The sequence below is a fragment of the Pinus tabuliformis genome, chromosome 6 (genome assembly GCF_031772625.1).
Source record: "Pinus tabuliformis cultivar Carrire ecotype Pingquan chromosome 6, CPIR1, whole genome shotgun sequence".
NCBI lineage: Eukaryota > Viridiplantae > Streptophyta > Pinopsida > Pinales > Pinaceae > Pinus > Pinus tabuliformis.
The window spans coordinates 1,912,037,781-1,912,061,082 of NC_142292.1; the positions used below are offsets into that span (position 1 = coordinate 1,912,037,781).

The 23,302-nt window shown below is 35.2% G+C and overlaps 1 pseudogene; it reads right to left on the reverse strand.

Annotated features, from left to right (window-relative positions):
- Window positions 1-13,804: 13,804 nt before the first annotated feature.
- LOC149266827 (cinnamoyl-CoA reductase-like SNL6) lies at window positions 13,805-23,000 on the reverse strand (annotated as a pseudogene).
- Between the last annotated feature and the right edge of the window lie 302 nt (window positions 23,001-23,302).

Genomic DNA, 23,302 nt, shown 5'->3' on the forward strand with positions numbered 1-23,302 from the left:
CCAGCAAGGAGATGTTGATACTTTAGAGAGTCTTAAAATGAAAGACATGATTAAAGAACTAGAAAAAATATTTAATAACCACCTCACCCTAAATAATGTGGTAGATAAGTTAGATATCAAACCAATTAAAGATGAAATGAAAAAATTAATAGAATTAGACCACGAACGTAACAAAAGGGCCTTGAACCTTATAGTCTTTGGTATAAAAGAGGAAGTAGATGAGGATACTTTAGCCTGAGCCCAGACAGAATTACATAATAGATTACAAATTGAAACAATGTGTCTTACAAAAGCAACAAGGTTAGGGAAATTAACTGAGAATAAAGGAAGACTAATCCGCATAAAGGTGAGCTCCGCTGATCATAAGTATGACATACTTAGTAAAATATGAAGTCTAAAAGGAATAGGAATATTCATAAATGAAGATCTCATTCCTGAAGATCAAGCAGAATTAAGAAAGGAGTTTCAAAAGGTAAAAGAAGCTAGAAAGGAAGGAAAATGGGCAATTATCAGGAATAGAAAAGTCTTTATTGGAGATAGAAACTAAAAAGATAGTAATCAATAGCAATTAAACATGATATGGATCCTTTCTTGGAACTGTCGTGGCTTCCCATGGAGCAAAGGCCCCAAGCTAAGCTGGATTTCAAATGATGTTGATATTATTTTGCTTGTTGAAACTTGGGAGCACGAAGAATCTAAGGTCCCTAACATAGATGGCTTTACGCTATGGTCTACTTGGAACAAGTGATCCTCCCATAAATGCATTGGGGGAATAGCTTGTTACATTAAGAAGAACATCTCCCCCCATGCTAGGATTTATAAAAATGACCCTCACAACCAATATAGTTGGATAGAGATCAGTGACATTAATAATAAAAAGTCCTACATAGCAATATGTTATTTCCCCCCCATGAATTCTAACTTCTATAAGAAGAAGAATCTAGATAAAACTAACCCTTGCAATGGTTTAGAGAATGCTATTTCTAGCCTAAGGAATGATGGTAATATCCTTTTAATAGGTGACTTTAATGCTCGAACTTCAAACAACCAAGCTATTATTCTAAGCAATCATTCCAACCCTAATCCTCTTTGGTTAGACGAAGACCCTACTCTAGCTAGTAGGTAGAAAAGGAGCTCTAAAGACCTCAGGGAAAATTTGTTTGGGTCAGATCTAGTCAAGCTCTTTAGTGCTCAGGATCTCATAATTTGCAACGGTCTAAAGAAGTGGCCTAATTCAAGTAAGATGACCTGCATCCATGAACTTGGTAGCAGGGTGGTATACTACGTTATTTCTGATCTCCCATTATACAATGCAATAATAAAAATTGACATCTTAAATGACCTCGAACCTAACTCTTATCATAGGCCTTTACTTATAACTCTCAATTTTGTCATGGATAGAGTTCCCACAAAAAATAATACTTACAGCCAAAAGAACTTAATATTGGATAGAAATAGAAACAATCACTTTCTAGATGAATTAAAAACTAATTTTCTTCCTTTATCTAGTATAGACAACATAGAATACCTCTTTCATAATTTTACTACAACTCTCTCATATTCTATTAACATGTTCTCAATTGAAGTTTCAAATAATAAAAGAAATAGCAAAACCAATCCATGGTATGACAAACATTGTAAAAGTGCGAGGAGAGCAATTAAGGAAGCTGTTGATGAATCTCTTAAAATGGACAAGATAAAAATATACGAAGCTCTAACTAAAAGGAAAAAGAGGGAGTACATTCGTCAAAGATAGGAGAATCTCTTACACCTCTCTAAGGTAGCTCCTAAGAAATTTTGGAGGCAGATTATGACTAGGAAGACTAAAGATAATAATAAAATTGCTCTTCACGATTGGAATTCCTATCTTAAAAAGGTTTATGAATCTCCAAATGTCATGGATACTTTGGAAACCCTGCTCACAACGAAAGAAGTTTTCTCTTTAGAAGACATTAAGTTTGGGGTTAATCGCCTCACTAATGGGAAAGCTAAGGACATTGAAGGTTACGAGGCAAAAAACTTAAAAATTGGAGGTCTTGTCCTCATCCCCCACATCCACAAGATTTTCAATCAAGCAGTCAAGCAAGGGTTCCCTAAACCTTGGACTGAGAGCCTATTATCCCTATTTTTAAAAGTGGGGATACAAATAACCCCTCTAATTATCAGAAAATTATGATCAACCCTCTATTAGCCAAGCTATATGGTTGTATTTTGGAAAAGAAGTTAAGCATATGGCTTGAAAGTGAAGGTAAGCGGGCTAAAGTCAAAGCAGGTTTTGGAAGGCATCACTCAACAACAGACCACCTCGTTACACTTAGGATCATTGCAAAGGAATTTCATAATGATAAATCTAATTTATTTTGTTGCTTTGTGGACATTAGAAAGGCTTTCGATACAGTTCCTAGATACAACCTTTGGAATAGATTAGAAGAGCTAAAGGTTCCTCTCCAGTTGAGAGCTGCCGCTATAAGGTTATACGAGAATGTAATTGTCAATCTAAAGAGCAATGAGGGGTGGTCGAAAGATATTAAGTGTAACATCCGAGTTAAACAAGGTTGGCCCCTCTCCCCTACCCTATTTGGCATTTATATCAATAACATCGAAGGCTATTTAGAGGAAGCAGGATGTGATGGCATGATCTTAGCTGGGACATTCGTCATTCGTCTTCTCTATGCTGACGATATTATTCTTTTCGCAAGGTGCCATCTGATCTTGATAAGCAACTTAGGCTTCTTAAGGATTTCTGCTCTACCATGGGTATGACTGTTAACATTGACAAAAGAAAAGTTATGATTATTAAATTGAAGAACGACACTTATGCTAATTTTATGTATGACAATAATAATTTGGAGGAAGTGTATTCTTACAAGTACCTAGGAATTGATATTCATCACAAGCTCAACTAGAAGAATGGCATTGAGAAAATGATTAATGGGGGGTGGAAAGCTTATTTTGGTCTTGAAAATAGTTGTAAAACAACAAACCTCATAATGTAGGATAAAAAGAAGTTCCTCTTTGAAACTTTAGTCACTCCTATTATCTTATATGGCTGTGAGGTTTGGGGTTGCAGCATCTCCAGAGAATCATGGAGAAAGATTGAGCAAATCCAGAAGCGTTTTATAACTTATAACCTTAAAATTAAAAGTAATACACCCTATCCTATTATCCTTATAGAAGCAAGTCTTTCCCCTATTGAGAGCCTAGCTATGATTAGGTTACTGCCATACAAACACAAACTCAATAACACAGATGATCATAGACTTCCTAAGCTAGCTTTAAATTCCAGCCAAAACCACCTAAGGCTCAATCGGAGGTGGCATAAAGACACAAGGGCCTGGTTAAACTATTGGGAGATCAACGAGAATGATGCATTGCAAAATATTAATAACATTAAAGATATTGTTACTTCTAAGTTCTAAGAAAAAATGTGGGGTGAGAAAGATTTAACAATAAAGCTAAAAGAAAATTGAGTTATTATAAGAAGGTCATCAACCCCACCCTAGAAGATTAAAAGTATCTCTCTATTTTAACTAGCTCAAAGAAGAAAATTAATATAGCAAAGATTAGAACGAATTCTCATGAGTTCCATAGTGAAACAGGTTGTTGGGAAATTCCTAAAACGCCATGGATGGAAAGGATTTTCCATATATGTGAGAATAGGAACATCGAGGATGAAAACCACTTCCTCTTAGAGTGCCCCGCGTACAACCACATTAGATCTCAGTTTCACAATCTTTGTTACAATACTGACCTTCTTAGCCTTTTACAATGTCGAAATTATAAGGATCTCGGGAGGCTTCTCTCCAAGGTTTTTGAGCATAGGAATAAAATGTTAAATCAAAATAAATAGTTTGTTTCTTTAGGTACGATAGACCAATGTTTGGTCTCAGTGGACGTTAACCACCACCACCATCATCATCATTAGTAAAATAAACTAAATAATATTTTTAAAAATCAAAGTTTTCGTAAAAATAAAAATAAAAGTAAAATAATTAATTAAAAAATAGCAATAATAATAATAATAATTAATTTAAGAAAAATAATAAAGTAAATATTTTTAAATAAATATATTTTTTCTAATAAAATTTTTTATTTTTAAATATGAAAAACAAAACTTAAAATTACTATCCCCAAACAAATCCAAATGATAATTGTTTTTAAAAATTGCATGATTTTTTTAAACCAAATTCTTCTGTTATAAAAAATATTTAACCTTTTAAACATAAAAGTTAAAATGTGTGTATGGGGTAACTCAATTTGCAATGGCTATGGAAATGAAGTCTCACCAAACGGGATGTCTTGGGCTCAAATCTTGTACTATCTCCGCGTTTCGGATAAAAATTAGATATGATAAAGATATAATCTTACCAAACTTACAATATATATATATATATATATATATATATATATATATATATATATATATATATATATATATTAAAACTAGTCATACCAAAAAAATCTACATCATACTTAAAATTAAAATTATTATGAAATTTCATCATTAAAAATTAATAACTAATTGTTCTAATATACATTTTTCTTTCAAAATGCTATTTATGTCTTTAAGATTTTAACTCTAGTTCTGCTTCATAATTGCTATATATATAATAAAAAACAATTATATATATATATATATATATATATATAATAAAAAAAAAAAAAGAGAGAAAGACGCGCACAAATCTCAAATGATTTAAAAATAATAAAAAATTGCAACCTTTCCACATTACTAACAAAAATACGTTTAAACATATTTAAGAAGATTGGAATTTGAAATAAATTAAGTTATTAAGGTCACTCCATACATCTCTATATACCAAACCTCCACATCACACATATGCGCGGACCATTCGAATATTCAGTTATGTGCATTGAAATAAGACGTCTGTGATGGGACACATATGTCGAATGCATTACATGCATTGAAATAACACCACCATGGTGGGATGCATATGCCAAAGGCAAAGGAAAATGGCTATTCAAAATTAGGATGGCTCCACAACAAGAATAATTGTTCACTACATCTTGAAAACGATTAGGCACATTCTTTCCTTATAATTATTGGTGGGAGAAAGATCCTAAAAACCCTTCAAACTTGTATCCTCTATAGAGACCTGCGTGTTGTTCATCCACCATGCTTGTTGTAGAAGCTGTAAAAAAAACATCGTTTGTAGGCAGATAGAAAGTGGGAATTCATATGCGTGCATTGTATATATTTATTACTCGTCGATGCTTGATTGCTCACAACTTATTAACGTTAATTAAATTGAATGCCTATTGCCAAATTCTCGCATACAGAGAAAAAATAACTATATGCATCAACCCTTTCTTTCTAAACTGTACGTGATCTTCCAAATTCAAAACAAATATGTTAATTATGGGTTTTACAACAACTCACTTTCCATTCTTGGCAAGGGCTAACAAGCTTGTCATAGGGTATTAAATGCTCGGGTATATGCATGCTTTATAACAAAATAACACACCGTCCTTATTTTTAATTTATATAGCCACTGCGCGCGCATTATATTTTGTTATAGAGCATGCATGTACCCAGGCATTTAATGCCCTATGGCAGGCTTGTTAGCCCTTGCCTCCATTCTTTATCACTTGTAAGCCACTCACATTGTTTTGCATGAAGACAATGACGGCACTTGCATCTGAATAGTTTGCTAAACCAATAGTAAGATATGGGTTTGGGTACGAAAGATAGTAATTAAGAATTAAGAATTTGTTATTTTTGCCAAAAATTCTATCCAAGTAATCAGAATGTAACTCTAGAGCTTTGAAATTGCAGCCAACAACCTTAATATTAGCACTCTCATCTCACCAACTTACTATCCCGTAATATCTCTATAACAAAAACTAAAGTGAAACTAGTTACTCCTTCAAATAGTGGGTTAAGATGAATCAATTCTAGTTTTCTGCCTTAAATATTTATAATAAATCATTTTTTTCTCATTAGGTGTAGCCTATTTGTTTTTCATGACGAGATCCAATGACTTGTCCTCTTTGAGGATGGAAAGTTTGCATGAAATAGTTGATCTAGTGGAGAACCTTAACCTTGTCTTTGCTATGATTGAAGATTGTAGAAACACAAATTGGTTGGTTTATGTGGTTTATGTCCTTTGAATAGAGGGATGCTTGGTCTTCCACGAGTAAATTTTTAGAACTCTTTGACTACCACACATCATGACACATCAACTTCGGTGGCGTTTGAAAACAATTATTAGGATGAAGTCAATCCTCATAGTCTATATCCCTACCTTGAGCCACTGAGATTTCATCATTCTAGAAAATATGAAATATATAGTTGGCATTACAAGCCCAAAAAGATTATGTACGAGATCAACTAATACTAATTCATCTATGCTCTATGCGAGTATGGCATGACATAATAATTTAATTTAATAATATAATGCTATTTATTTTAATGTTAATTTTAATAATGTGATATTTTATTAAAAATTTTAATAATATAATATAAATTAATCACTTTTAATTATCTTTTGTGGAAATGGTCATAGATGAATTTCCTACTTAACACAGTTGAATCCCAAAAATTGATATCTAATATAATGCACTATGAAAACCCTTCAATACTTAAATACAAGAGAGTGAAGGGATCTCTACTTAAACGGTTCATGAGGCACAATACTTGCTAAGGTTTTGCAAATGGGGTAATAAGCTAAGTGAGCTTCATTATGGGGAAAACTCAATAGTTAAGTGCGCTTGAGTTAGAGATGATCTGGGATGGGTGACCTCCTAGGAAGTCTTGGTTACCGGGTGTGCAGAAGTGATGATTGACGCTATGTGATTTATTTCACTAGTTTCAATCCCACTCCTTCACCCTTGTGAGCATCACCAAATGCAATGAGTGCTAAGTGGACTATTCAAAATCAATGAGAAATTAGTGATTTATGACTATCTGTCATGGAAATGGTCATATGAAATGAGTGCTAAGTGCACTATTCAAAATCCATGAGAAATTAGTGAACTACGACTACCTCTCATGGAAATGGTCATATATGAATGACTTAGTTAACGTAGTTGAATATCAAAAATGCAATGAGTGCTAAGTGGACTATTCAAAATCCATGAGAACTTAGTGAGTAACGAATACCTCTCATGGAAATGGTCATAGATGAATGACTTAGTTAACGCAATTGAATCTCAAAAATGCAATGAGTGCTAAGTGAACTATTCAAGAATCATGAGAAATTAGTCACTTATGACTACCCCTCATGGAAATGGTCCTAAATGAATAACTTATTTAACACAGTTGAATCCTAAAAAATGATAGCTAATATTATAACTTAAAAAATTTATAACATTAAAAGTATATAACTTATTTTAATTTTATAATTCTAATGTAAAATTATGTTAAATTTATTAACATTATACTTGTATCTCATCCACTTGATTGAACCTAGAATTTTTCCCGTTGACTAGGTAAAAGGCTTCCTAAAATTACTTTTAACTTTAATCAAAACACCAATCATTGACTCAAGTGGGGTTAGCATAGGGATGCCCAATCTGAACTAGTCACTGGATCTGAAATGAGCATATCATCTTGAATAATAAAGATAATATTAAAAATATTATTACTTCCAAATTTAAGAATAAGTTATGGGTAATAGAAAGAAAAATGAAGCTAAGGTATACGAAGGTGATCAACCTCAATCTCGAAAACCATAATTATCTTTCTGTATTGACAAGTGTTAATAAGAAAATGAACATTTCCAAGATGAGTGCCAATTCTCATGAGCGTCAAAGTGAAATTGTGCATTGGTATATTCTAAAAACACATTGGAAAGGAAAATTCCATCACATTTGGGATACTAAGAGGGTTGAAGATGAAAAACACTTTCTCTTGGATTGTCCAACCCTCACTCACATTCATTCTAATTTTCAATTTTTTTTTCCATAGTACCAACTTTATGTACTTGTTAAGTTAGCAAAACTTCTCTAATCTAGAAACACTTCTCTCCCTTACTTTTTATTGTAAAATTAAAATTTAAAAAAATCACAAGTAAAATAAAAAAATCACAAATGGGATACAAAATTCATCTAAAAAATAGTGAGTCATCACCATTATTAATATTATAATAAAATAATGCAATATTTTATTTTATTTTATTTTATTTTTTTAAATAATAATATTATTTTAACATTATAAATTTAATTTTAATATAATATTAAAGCTGTAATACAACTTTGACATAACCATATGGTTATAATTTTAATAGGAGTAGTCTACCTAGGCGGAGGAATTTCCCGGTTTCTCTCGCCACTCGAAAAAACCTCTGGCTCTGGCCACCGACAATTCCTCCACCCTCTGCCACCCTCCGTATTAATGTCGACGACTGATAGGTTCCTGAAAAACATTCTGATTTCCATTTGCTGCCGGGAAGTTAATTCACCATGGAATTTGAATTCGGAAATAACTGGCAGGCTGCTCCCTCACTAATTCCTCCACTTGAGTAGACTACTCCCTGCCATTCAACTTCACACAGAAGCCAATCCTATGAATCCAGTGAATGCTCTTGCCATGGTCGACCACATAGACTCTTTTACTTATGTCTATCTCTTGCAGGCTTGCATTCAAAACAATGATTTGTGGAGAGAGCAACCATGTTGTTGTTTACCTTTGGTCTGAACCCCTCTGAGGGCAATGGCAAGGTCGTCTGTTTCATGGATGTGTCCAGTTATGTAGGCTTGTGGATTGTTTAGGGCCTTCTGCAACGAGGCTATTCAGTGCACGCCACTGTGCAGAGAGACGCTGGTATGTTTATTTATTGAAAAGAGAACAAGATTTTGTAGTTTCTTGATAAATTTCACATTAAGATGAATCTATGAATTTAAGATTTTAACCCAAGTTTGATGCATTACCTTTTTTTTCAAATCCCTAAGAATAAATATAGGAAATTTGTGCCATCCCATCCCTATTTTTAATTCCCAGTCACCTTGAAATTGAGATGAAGATTTTCATATTTCTTTTTGATTGAACTTATAGTATGTTGGCATTCTTCATTGATGATTCTAAATGGTGGCAGGTGAAGTTGAGTCTCTTAGAATGGGCATGCTGAGGAATCCCTGAAACTTTTCCAGCAAATACAATGGGCTGATCTTAAGGCGATAGCAAAAACATTTGCTGGTGTTCTCTCAGCATGTGCAAAGTTGGCAGCATTGGATCATGGTATGGAGATCCAGAAGGAAATAATTAGTAGTGGATGGTAGTCTGATATTTTTGTGGAGAGTACCCTGATAGACATATATATAAGTAGTGGGAGTATAGAGGAGGGATGCACATTATTTGATAAAATTCCATTACAATATGAAGTATCTTGGATAGTAATGATTGCAGGTTATGCATAGAATGGTTTGGGAGAAAAATCCCTGAAGCTTTTCAAAGATATGCAACTGGCAGGTGTGAAGCTGACTACAAAAATCTTTGCCAATTTTCTTTCTGCATTTGGCAACTGGGAAACTTTGGAGCAAGGTGTAGAAATCCATGAACAAATGATTAGGAATGGCTTTCAGCTAGATTTCATTTTGGTCACTGCCCTATTAGACATGTATGCAAAACGTGGTAGCTTAGACAATGCATGCCACCTGTTTGACATGATGCGACATCGAGATGTTGTTTGTTGGATGGCCATGATTTCAAGATATGCCATGCATGACTATGTAAGTGAGGCCATCGCACTCTTTGAAAAAATGAAAGCCTGTGATGTAAAACCAAACCATATCACAATGGCTTGTGTTTTGTCTGCCTGTTGTCATGCAGGCCTAGTCTATGAGGGCATTCAATACTTCAATCGCATGAGGGACTATTATCACATCATACCTGCGAAGGAGCACTACTGCTACATGGTTGACTTGATTAGCCGTGCTGGGCAACTAGATGAAGCAGAAGGCTTTATCAATAAAATGCCAATCAAACCCGATGCATCTGTTTGAATGTGTTTGATTGGAGCCTGTAGAATACATAACAATATAGAGTTAGGAGAATCTGTGGAAAAACACCTTTTTGAGTTGGATGTGAGAGATGTTGCACCTTATGTGCTTCTCTCAAACATATATGCTATGGATGGTAGATGGCGTGACATTGAAAAGGTTAGAAAATTCATGAAAGTCAGTGGAATTAAAAAAACTCCTGGATGCAGTTGGATTGAGGTCAACGAACAGGTGCATGCCTTCCATCTGGGTTAGAGGCGACATACATGACCAAAGTGGTTATATAGATTGTTTTCAGAGATGAAGTGAACAGGGTATGTTCTGATCTAGTTTTCAAGGCTGTATGGAAAAATGAGGAGCGGACTTTAATTTATATAACAATCAACTTCCATACTTCCCTCAATCAAAAGCCCAGGTGGTCTGCAGAACTAGAGATATGAATTCCCTCTACCCACCTTGCATTGTTCAAAATGTAAATATAAGCTTCATTCTTAAGACAAGGAGCAAGCATTTTCACTCAACATTTTTTAATCAAACCAATGAAATTGTTATCATAACTGTCAAATAATTCAACTCCAGTCAACAACGTTCTCATTCACTTTGCAAGACGTCGAGTCATGAATACCTTATTAAATTGCTACCAGGCTTAGATACCATTCTTTTATTTAATTCACCTCAGACTTATCACTAAGATGACATGCGCTAATTGTATCATGCAACTTCTGAGGTGGCCGACTTATGAGGGACAAAATGTCTATTCCTTGCCGTGGCAAAAGGAATAAATATAGATCCAAAAATATCTAATCACATGGTGCTTGCTACAAGTGTGCTTTGGATCTCCTCTAGGGTAACTACAACAAGAAATTCATCAATCCTACAAACAACATATGTTAAACATTGGAGAAGTTTCCTAGCACTCTTTTTCTCCCCTTGGCCTTTAAAAGATTGTCCATGGTAATCATGGAAGTGGCAAAGTTACGTGAATACATTTACTGGACCAACATGCAAGCTGGGGAGTTTCGGATCCAACTCAATGATACATTTAGCATTACGAGCTAAACCAAATACATTGTTGATTATACTAGAATAAATTTTTTATTCTGAACAGTTTGGAGAGCCCTCGAAAGTTAGTGTCTTTGATGAGATTAGAATGACAAGAAAAGGAGTGACCTTGATATTACATCTTGGCAATAGTCATGTTTTGCTAACACGCTATTTGGTGGACTTAGAAGTCTCCCTATTTGGACGAGTGAGGAATGAAATGTAACTTTCAAAGAAATTGCCATTTCAACAATAACCAGATTCAATGATTGGTTTCATTGTTGAATATAATTGGCAAATCTTGAAATATCATCAATGATGTTTATCGTCCTACTCATATTGTTGTCCATATCTGACTCCCAAGTTCTCCAAGCCATCTTTTTTCTCTTTATTGCTTTTTTCCTATTATCCTTTGACTTGTTGGGATAGCTAGAGAATCAATTCACTTGTGCTTTGTATCAGAACCAACAGTTCCATAAATGATATCTATGGAATTTCCATGGACATTTGCCAAAGATGTTTTTAGCATACTTAGCTGACGCTTGTGATGTCAGGTGTTTGGGAGAGAGAGGTTATACCAAACAGTGCTGCACTCTATGTTCGTCCTCTCACACATGATGATGTTTCTTTTTGGATGTGGGTTGTGATATATGGTAATCATTGGTATATTCTATACTGGCTCATAACACTTTGAATTCTTGTCTTTTACCATTTTGTACCATGGTTTGTTCATAATTTACCTCTAGATAATGTATCACCTTATGAATCAAGTTGAAATACTAGAAACCAAGGTAGGTGTTTTACATCATTTTCCCTACTCATTTTGCACACCCCATCACTTCATCAACATTTTCATGCATTATCATCACTTCTCCTTCCATGCTTGAGTTATCATATGTATTGTAGCAAGGTTCAAAATAAAAAGGAAAATGATTAGGTATAAGAATGTCTAAATAAAAATCAAAGAGCTAAAATAAATGCTCAAGGTAGAAGCAACTAAAGTCACATCATGCACATGAGACATGCAACCTCGCTATAAAACCCATGTTCTCCTAACCCCATTCTCATATTAGAAAGAAGGAAAGAAAGAACTAAGCATATACAAAGAGAAAGAAAAATAATCTCTAGCTCTTGAAACATCATTTCCCTTGTACCACATTCACCGTCATCACTGGCACCATATTTAGAATCCTAAGAAATACATATTTTCTTAAGGGTTTTGACATGTAATTAAGGTTAATGATGTCCACACAATGGTCAAGTTAGGAAAGAATTAAAGATTAAATTAGTCATCGAGTGTTAAGAGATTTCACTTGATTGTAATGATTCGAATTTATGAAGGGAACGATACATATTTATAACCAAAACACAGAGATATAGTGAAATTAAACTTCTATTAATAAATGGAAAATGTTGAAATTGTATCAATGGTATCTCTATCTTTGAATGGAAATTGATGCAAGTAAAAGGAAGTAAAAGTTATGGCCCTGTTGTGGCCAACAACAACCGCCCTTTTTATTTAGTTTTAGAAATAAAGCTAAATAAATGGGGACCCTTCTAAAAAATAAAAACTAGTGATTATCTTTCCCTTAGTTTATTTTCATGATATGTGAGAAAAATTAATCAATCATAAAGAAATTTTAACAAAGTAATATTTTCTTATATAGCTAAGATGTGAAATGTGAATTGGTTACTTTATGTGAATTTAATATTCTTGAAATCTAAAAGTTCAAATTTATGGAGAAATATTTGAAAGTAAAAACTACTTACAGAAAGCAAGTAGAATCAATTAGTTTCTAAAGAATTGAATTTATTTATATATTTTTAATAATAAAAAATTAATGAAAATATTGACAAATATAAAATAAAAATTAATAACTTTAAAATTAAAAAAAAGGAGGTGAGAATGCTTGTAGAATTTGTTTTAATCCTAACAAAAATTATTCATAAGATATATAAATAGTTTGTTTTTTATTTAATTAACAAGCTTCTCTTTCATGTTATAAAATAAATTAATGAACCAAAACCCAAATATATTAGAAAAACAAATGGAAATTTACCTTCCATTAGCTCCAAAAACAGAACCCATTCCATACTTTATAATAAAAAATTAAAAATAAAAGTTCGATCTTCCAAGACAAAGCAGTATTCTATTTTTTATCTTGTAATTGAAGAATTTACCATCCCAATATATAAATATGCTATCAATTTATAAGAAAATATAGAGACAAACAAAAAAACAGCCCTCCTGTAACAAAATTACCACATATAAGCGAACATTACACACTCCATAAAACAGAAAAAATGTAACTTCCCATTCTCTTCATAACACAGCTGATGCTTAAAAAATGTAACTTCCCATAATGGTAACACAAATAGGAGGAAATTTCATAATGATAAAACAATTCCAAAGTGTGAGGTATCCACTTTTTATTCACACACAAAACAGCCCATCAACAAAGCTTGCTTGCACTTTTCCTTGCAAGGAATCATGAATTTGATTTTACTTCAGAAATTAACCAAAAAAATGCATATCGTAGAAATCCTTAGTCACATGCTTAAACTTTAATTCTGGTCGTTATGGAAATCGACTTAGGGTTATTGCCAACTATCAAATGAAGGCTGGTGCTTGTGAAGGAAATCGACTTATTGCCAAATATCCAACAAACCTTGAAGTGACAATTACATTACATTATGTACAAAAATGGATATAGTTTGAACATGTAAACTCACCAAGTTTTCTTGTGCCCCTCATTGATGGTTGTTGTTAAGCTATAATATGGGGAAAAGGTCCCCCCTTCCCTTACAGTTCGCTAGTTAGGGTTGCATGGTTTCCATATCCAACCATTAATCCAGTCAGCTTCTTATTACTCAGAAGCTCTTGGCAAACCGTCGAGTCTTCAAATCTGTTACCAAATTATGAAAAAAATCAAATAAATAATGAATTCATGACTATCTTTGGACAGTATCTATGTATGATTAATTTCATTGTGACATAATAGCTAAGATAAAATATCATTAGGTAAGAAACCCAATTTAAATCTTGAAGATACACAATCTTCAGTGCTTTTAATATCTGAAGAATAATTAATTACTCTGTATGTATCAGGGAATGGTATCAGGTGTTGCAAACTCTATGTTAAATTGACAACATCTTTTGCATTACTGACTATTTGATTGAAACATATATATCTACCATAGGCAGATGGATCTTCATAAGCACATATATGTGCATCTGCTAAAAACCTTATGTCTACACTACCTAAAGTGCCCTTTTCATACATTTGTGCAGCCCTTGCGATCACTAAGACTAGCCACTGTAAATAAACTAGCTAATATTTTGCACTTCCATAGATTAGATCCTCTCCAAGGGATTACTATACCATATTTCTACGTTCTAGAGCATAGTCTATTTGATATGCAGATCTCTCACCCTCACCTTAAGATATGCAATGGTAGATCCTGAGCTTTTGTATGTGATACCAGGTCCCACAATCAGAGATGAGTTGATTGTCACCATATTCAACCCCCTGTCCATGGCCATCACCCATGCAGCCTTCTTTGATAGTGTCTTTGCTAATGCGTACCACAACTGTGAACAGGAAATATTGTATAATTAGAACATAATACCACAGATCACTGCAAGGTTCAAAATATTGTTATTAAATCGTACAGCTTTGAACTCCACAATCTTTGAGAAACACCCAAATTTTATACATATACCCCTTCAAAAGAATGATGAATACCACACCACAATGTATTTAGGTTCTCTCTGTAAAAATATATATACTTAGCACAAAGCCATTTTAGCCCTGATTTAGTATGCACCGAAGATTTAGACAAAGGTTACATATCTAGAATTTCTCATTATTTGATGAATTTATAACCTGGGCAACTTCAAGGACAAAAATGAATTGGATGTGGATTGTTGCATATAGAGAATATATATGCGCTGTGTTGTCTATAATGTGGTATCATTTCAGCGATCTTAAGAGGCAAAAGATCAAATGGATATGGATTATTGTAGGGTTATCTGCAATATGTAGTATGTATTATCATTTGAGCAATTTTAAAAAGCCAAAATCTAATTGGATATGGATTCATGGACTGAGAGAAGCAAGATGAATATGTAGCAGGTATTATCATTTGAGTAATTTCAAAAAGTCAAAAGCTAATTGGATATGGATTCATGGACTGAGAGAAAGATGAAGCAAGATGCATTGTATAGCTCAGTAAAATGATGGTGGACAAAGTAAAATATGAAAGAGTTAATTGGATTTATTTCTTTAGATTGGAAGGAAAAATTATTCTTTTCCCCACACAGATACAATTGTTACAAATGACATGTTTAGCTCATATTAAATATACTACTGTCATGGATTCCGACGCCTTGGACAACTACTATTGTAGCTGGCCTTGAAAAACTGTAGATGCAAACGTTGAAGTTATTTATTAGATTAACTAATTTGATCAAAGCAGCTTTATATGAAAACTTCTGAGTTACTTACTAGATTAAGCAACTAATCAGGCCAACGCTATCGAACATATCATTCAGTTAGATGTCCTTGAAAAATTGTAGATGAAAACGTTGAAGTTATTTATTAGATTAACTAATCTGATCAAAGCAACTTTAGATGCAAACTTCTGAGTTACTTACTAGATTAAGCAACTAATCAGACCAATGCCATCGAACATATCATTCAGTTAGATGTCGTTAAGAAGTTAAAAGGAAAAAGTGATAAATCAGTCCACTTTACTTAGATTGTATACTAAACTTAACATTTTGTCATTTAAAAATTATATATAGACCTTCAATTTCCTACAAAGATTTTCATCACTCCAATGCCTCTCATCAAGGGCATTAACCTTGTAGTCTCCATCTTCTCTCCAAATTGCCGCAGCCACAAAAGAAGTGAACACAACTTTCTCAATGGTCTCGGTCTGAGCACACGCTTCCAGTGCATTGTGGGCTGCTTGTACTTCAAGTTCTGCCATCACTTCCTGTATTACACAAGTCCACATCTATCAATATTCAACCCTTCCAATACATATACCAAAATGCCCACATTTTTAATTCAAAGGTTCACTAACTTACGTCATAACTTGCAGCACTCTGAGGGTGTTAAAAGGTATAGAACAGACTAGAACAACCCTTGAGCGCATCAGTAGTGCTGTGATAATCCAAGACGTTTGCATAGAATATCTGCAATCGATCCCCACACAATTTTTTGAGAGACTTGTCGGGAATTTTTCTGATAAAATTCCAAAAACAAAATCACAGAACAGAGAACAATGCTCTGTTTTAAACACACGGGATCTTAGCACAGGGAAGCTTTAAAAATTCTTTGAACAGACAGAGATTTCACACACAAACAAATTTCTATTCATTAATAAAAGCAACTGCTGTTACAAACTTGTTCCTCTCTCTCAGAGGGATTCACCAAGAACATTTAACAAAAGGAATTACTCTGTCTTCTCCTGAGATTTTACACTGCTGTGTGTAAAGATCTCTTTTACATTCACTGTTTAAAAAAAACTTTACATTTACATTTACTACTTGTTTCATTCACTACTGCTGCGTGCTCCTTCTTTACATCACCCTATTGTGCATCCCTTTCAATTACAATTTACTTCACCTCTGCAGTGCTGTGCCTTCTTTGCAAAAAAAACTTTTCTTCACGCTGCTACGTGGGTTACAATACATTATACATCGAATACAGGAACATTACATATATATATCAACAAAACAAAACAAAAGAACTTACATCAATTTTCACTTGCCATGCTTCCGTAAAACAATAGAATTAAATGTTTTTACCAGCCTTTACTTGTGCCCATACTCACGCTGAAACAAAATTAAAAATTTCATCAAAACTTACCAACCCACAGTAAATTCCATTTACTGTTTTACTGACATTTACTGACGGTAATTAAAACTTTTACTTCACGTAAAATTTCATTTAATGTTGGCCTGTACTTCAACCATTGACTTCAAATGGATCGCATCGCAGAATCCCATTTGGTCGGAACACAAAATTGGAGCACACACATATGGTGCGATATGTGATATGCGATCGGATCGCATCGCACCATCGCAATCGGAGAAATCAAGTGAACACGGAGGCTCCAAGCATACTTGCGATTTGCGATCTGCGATCTCATCGCATTGCAAGGATAATGAAAAATGGTTTGATGCTGCTGTTTAATTTTTTCTGCAGTTGAAATTACAATTTCAACACTCCCCTTTAATTTCAACTGCTGGGTTATCAATCATACCCAGATGCTTCCTTAAAAACTCAAAACTTTTCTGGTCCAATGGCTTTGTCAAAATGTCCGCAACCTATTCCTGAGTGCTGCAATGTTGTAAAACAATTTCTTCCTTGTTCACCAATTCTCTGATGTAGTGAAACCTTGTATCAATGTGTTTCGTTCGCTTGTGAAACAAAAAATTCTTGGACAACGTAATAGCTGAGCTATTGTCACAAAAAATAACTGTTGCTTTTGCCTGCTCTTGGCCTAAGTTCCTCAACATTCTTCTCATCCAAACCGCTTGACACGCTGCTGCTGTAGCTGCCACGTACTCTGCTTCTGCTGTAGATAACGCCACAATTGGCTATTTCTTGGAAGCCCATGAAATGGCTCCTGAACCCATGTGAAAAATGTAACCGGATGTGCTTTTCCGATCATCCACACTTCCAGCCCAATCGCTATCAGTGTATCCAACTAAATCTGAACTTTCTGAAAAAGTATATAAAATGCCAAATCTTTTTGTACCTTTGACATACCTCAGAATTCCTTTTGCTGCCTGCCAGTGTGCCTCTTTTGGGCTCTCCATGAATCTGGAAATCAAACTAACAGCAAAAATTATGTCAGGCCTCATTGCAGTTAAATACATAAGGCTGCCAACTATGCTCTTGTACAAACTAGGATCAAAATCCTTGCCGCTGTCCTCTTTGCTGAGTTTTAATCCCATTACTGTGGGAGTGATTGCCGCCTTGCACTCTTGCATATTAAACCTGCTCAACACTTCATTTACATATCTTGCTTGAGAGATAAAAATTCCATTTTCATTTTGATCTACTTCTATTCCTAAGAAGTATCTCAGCAAACCCATGTCAGTCATCTCAAATTCCTCTTTCATGACTGATTTGAAGTTTTCAATGAGGTAGTCATCATTACCTGTAAAAATTACATCATCAACATACAACACTACAATTAAAATCTTACCATCATTTTCTTTGATGTAGACGGTGGGTTCTCCCTCACATTTGTCAAATTCATTTTCCAGTAGATAGGAATCTATTCTACTGTACCACGCTCTTGGCGCTTGCTTCAGCCCATAAAGAGCTTTCTTCAATCTGCACACTTTGTGCTCTTGGCCTTTCTTCTCATAGCCTAGAGGTTGTTCAATGTAAACCTCCTCCTTTAACACTCCATTTAGGAATGCCGACTTCACATCCATTTGGTAAACTTTCCATTTGTTTTGTGCTGCTATGGACAACACTGCTCTCACGGTTTCCATTCTTGCAACCGGTGCGAAAGTTTCCTCATAATCTCTTCCATATTGTTGCTTGTATCCCTTGACAACCAGCCTTGCCTTGTGTCTTTCAATTTTGCCTTCAGCATTGCACTTGGTCTTATAGACCCATTTGACTCCAATGACTTCTTTACATTTTGGTAGCTCAACCAAATCCCATGTCTTGTTTCTTTCTATGGCATTAATCTCCTCATCCATAGCTTCTATCCATTTCTTATCTTTAATAGCATCTTCGAAATGAATAGTATCATCAACATGACAATACAAGGAAAATAAGGAATTCATTCCTTCATTATAAATGTCACTTAAGTTTCTGAATTTCTTACCTCTTTCACTTGGTGTGCAAGTGCTTGAAGATGCACTTGAATTTCCTCCTTGTGGTGTGCTTGGAGAAGCACTCTCATTTCTCCTCAAGGGTGTTCCTCGCTGCCCTTGTGTTGGCGCTGCTGTATGGGGATGCATTTCAGCCATCTCTTCATCATCTTCATCATGAGACAAACAATTTTTAACATTAACTGTTTTCTCTATGCTTCCATCCCAAGCTTCCTCCTCAATGAACTGAACATCTCGGCTCACAAAGAACTTCTTGGTAGATGGGATATACAACCTATAAGCTTTGGATTCCTCACTGTATCCAATGAAGATACATTTCTCCCCTTTGCTATCTAACTTCCTCCTTAGCTGATCTGGAATGTGTGCATAGGCCACACATCCAAAAATTTTCATGCGGGTGACTCCTTGCTTTCTCCCACTCCATGCTTCTTCCGGCACTTTGTTCATCACAGCTTCTGTAGGACACCTATTCAAGATATATACAACACAGTTTACGGCTTCAGCCCAATAATCATTTGGCAAATGCTTTCCCTTCAACATGCTCCTTGCCATATCCATGATGGTCCTGTTCTTCCTTTCAGCAACTCCATTTTGTTGTGGGTTGTACCTTGCTGTGAATTGCCTGTGAATTCCATTTTCTCTGCAAAAACATAAAAATTATTTGGAGATACACTCACCTCCTCTATCTGTTCTCAAAACTTTGATGTGCAGCCCACTTTGATTTTCCACGAGTGCTTTGAAATTTCGGAATTTTTCAAACACTTCACTTTTATTCTTCAAGAAATAAACCCAAGTTTTTCTTGTAAAATCATCAATAAATGTTAGAAAATATTGGTTGCCTACTAAAGATTGATTTTGCATCGGTCCACATAAATCTGAGTGGACAATCTCTAAGGGTGCTTTTGCCCTTATGCTTTTCCCGCTTGGAAATCTTTCTCTATGTTGTTTTCCCAATATGCAGCCTTCACATAGGCTGTCCGGTTTCTCTATCAATGGTAATCCTCTTACCATTCCTTTTCTGCTCAACAAGTTAAGACCTCCAAAGTTGAGATGTCCAAATCTCAAGTGCCACAACCAATTTTCATCCTTTGACACACTTTGGAGAGCCTCTTAGGTAACTGCTACCATTGCATCTTTGTTTTTCAAATCTGGCCTTATTCTGAGAGGGAACATTCTGTTCCTCGTCATCCTCATTTCAGCAATGCATCGCTTGCTGGGTGGAATATCCATGATGGTGCATACATCATTCTCAAAGAAAACATTGTAACCCTTTTGAAAAAGTTGTCCAATACTCAAGAGGTTACATCTCATTCCAGGAACATAATAAACATCTGTTATGGTTTTCCTTTCTCCTTGCTTTGTAAATATTTTAACTTCTCCTTTACCCATAACAGAAATTTTGCTATCAGTCCCAAGTGTGACTTGTGACTTCACACTTTGATCTAAAGCAGAAAACAAAGCTATGTTTCCTGTCATATGGTTGCTGCAACCGGAGTCTAGAAACCATATATCTTCACTATTTGTTTCAGCCATGTTACAAGCTAACAACACATTATCTTGGCTGACATTTTCTCTAGTAATATTTGCATTAGATCTATTATTCACATCATGCTGCTTCTTCCTACATTCACTGGCATAATGCCCATATTTTTTACAATAGTAACATTGGACATTGGGTTTTTCATACCTTTGTCCTTGAGCATGATGTTGTCCTCCTTGTTGGCTGCTGCCTTGACCTTGGTTCTGATTTGGATTGCTGCCTCTTCCTTGAGCATTCGTTGGACTGTTCCTCCCACCTCTGTTCTGGCTTCTGCCTCTTCCTCTCTTGTTTCCTCTGCCTTGACCTCTTCCTCTTCCAAAGGACATCTGGGTCTTGAAGGCTTTCTCTAGAGATGAGTTTTCATTTCTACTCAACCTCTGCTCATGAGTGATCAGTGATGCATGAAGTTCATCAACTGAAAAGTTTGAGAGATCCTTTGTCTCTTCTATGGTGGTGAAAATCACATGGAACCTTGAGGGTAGGCACCTCAATAGTTTCTCCACAATCCTCCTTTCTTCAAGTATCTCTCCATGAGATCTTATCTGTGTGACGAGGCCAATTACTTGAGTGAAGAATGAGTCAATATTGTCTGACTCCTTCATGCATAGGTTCTCAAAATCTTTCCTCAACAACTGTAGCTTTGCTGTCTTTACTCTCTCCATTCCTTGATAGGCTGTTTTAAGATTTTGCCATGATTCTTTGGATGTCTTAGCTGCTGCTAACCTTGGAAGCACGCTTCCATGCACTGCTTGATACAAGAAGAAAAGGGCTTTTGAATCCTTCTTCTTGTAGCTTTTCAACAGATCCTTCTCTCCCTGAGTTAATCCATTAAACTCATTTTCATCTGCTGGCTGTTCAAAACCTTCTTCAACTATTTCCCATAAGTCTTGGGAAGCAAACAAGGCTTTCATTGTTATTGCCCAATAGTCATAGTTTTTACCATCAAATAATGGGAGCTGCATACCCATGCTATTGCTGGTGCTGGTGCCAACCATTCTTGCACTACTTGACTATGTATTAAAAGCCACTGAAAAAATACCTTGGATTCTTTTGCCTGAGTCTTCACACTGCTGGAGAAGTTGCTGTAGTAAGAATCCTTCCTTCAGCTTCTTTGAACCCTTCAAATAGCCTAGACTTGCTCTGATACCACTGTTGGGAATTTTTCTGATAAAATTCCAAAAACAAAATCACAGAACAGAGAACAATGCTCTGTTTTAAACACACATGATCTTAGCACAGGGAAGCTTTAAAATTTCTTTGAGGAGACAGAGATTTCACACACAAACAAATTTATATTCATTAATAAAAACAACTGTTGTTACAAACTTCTTCCTCTCTCTCAGAGGGATTCACCAAGAACATTTAACAAAAGGAATTACTCTGTCTTCTCCTGAGATTTTACACTGTTGTGTGTAAAGATCTCTTTTACATTCACTGTTTAAAAAAAACTTTACATTTACATTTACTACTTGTTTCATTCACTGCTGCTGCGTGCTCCTTCTTTACATTACACGGTTGTGCATCCCTTTCAATTACAATTTACTTCACCTCTGCACTAATATACCTTCTTTGCAAAAAAAAACTTTTCTTCACGCTGCTGCGTGGGTTACAATACATTATACATCGAATACAGGAACATTACATATATATATATCAACAAAACAAAACAAAAGAACTTACATCAGTTTTCACTTGCCATGCTTCCGTAAAACAATAGAATTAAATGTTTTTACCAGCCTTTACTTGTGCCCATACTCCCGCTGAAACAAAATTAAAAATTTCATCAAAACTTACCAACCCACAGTAAATTCCATTTACTGTTTTACTGAAATTTACTGACGGTAAGTAAAACTTTTACTTCACGTAAAATTTCATTTAATGCTGGCCTGTACTTCAACCTTTGACTTCAAATGGATCGCATCGCAGAATCCCATTTGGTCGGAACACAAAATTGGAGCACACACATATGGTGCGATCTGCGATATGCGATCGGATCGCATCGCACCATCGCAATCGGAGAAATCAAGTGAACACGGAGGCTCCAAGCATACTTGCGATTTGCGATCCGCGATCTCATCGCATCGCAAGGATAAGGAAAAACAGTTTGATGCTGCTGTTTAATTTTTGCTGCAGTTGAAATTACAATTTCAACAAGACTCAAGTTCGCCTACCACCATTTGGAATCATCAATGAAGAATGCGAGCATAATATAAGTTCAATCAAAAAGAAATGTGAAAACCTTCATCTCAAGTTCAAGGTGTCTGGGAATTCAAAATAGGGATGGGATGGCACAACTTTCCTATATTTATTCTTAGGGGCTTGAAAAAAAAGGTAATGCATCACACTTGGGTTAAAATCTTAAATTCATAGATTCATCTTAACGTGAAATTTATCAAGAAACTATAAAATCTTGTTCTCTTTTCAACAAATAAACATACCAGCGTCTCTTTGCATAGTGGCGTGCACTGAATAGCCTCGTTGCAGAAGGCCCTACACAATACACAAGCCTATGTAACTGGACACATCCATGACACAGACGACCTTGCCATTGCCCTCAGATGGGTTCAGACCAGAGGTAAATACCAGCATGGCTGCTCTCTCCACAAATCGTTTTTCTGAATGCAAACTTGCAAGAGAGAGACATAAGTAAAAGAGTTTGCATGGTCAACCATGGTAGGAGCGTTCAATGGATTCATGGGATTGGCTTCTGTGTGAACTTGAATGGCAGGGAGTAGTCTACCCAGGTAGAGGAATTGGTGAGGGAGCAGCCCGTGGGTTATTTCCGAATTCAAATTTCATGGTGAATCAACTTCCCGGTGGCAAGACCTTATGGAAATCGGAATGTCTGTCACGAACCTGTCAGTCGTCAACATTAATGGGGAGGGTGGTGG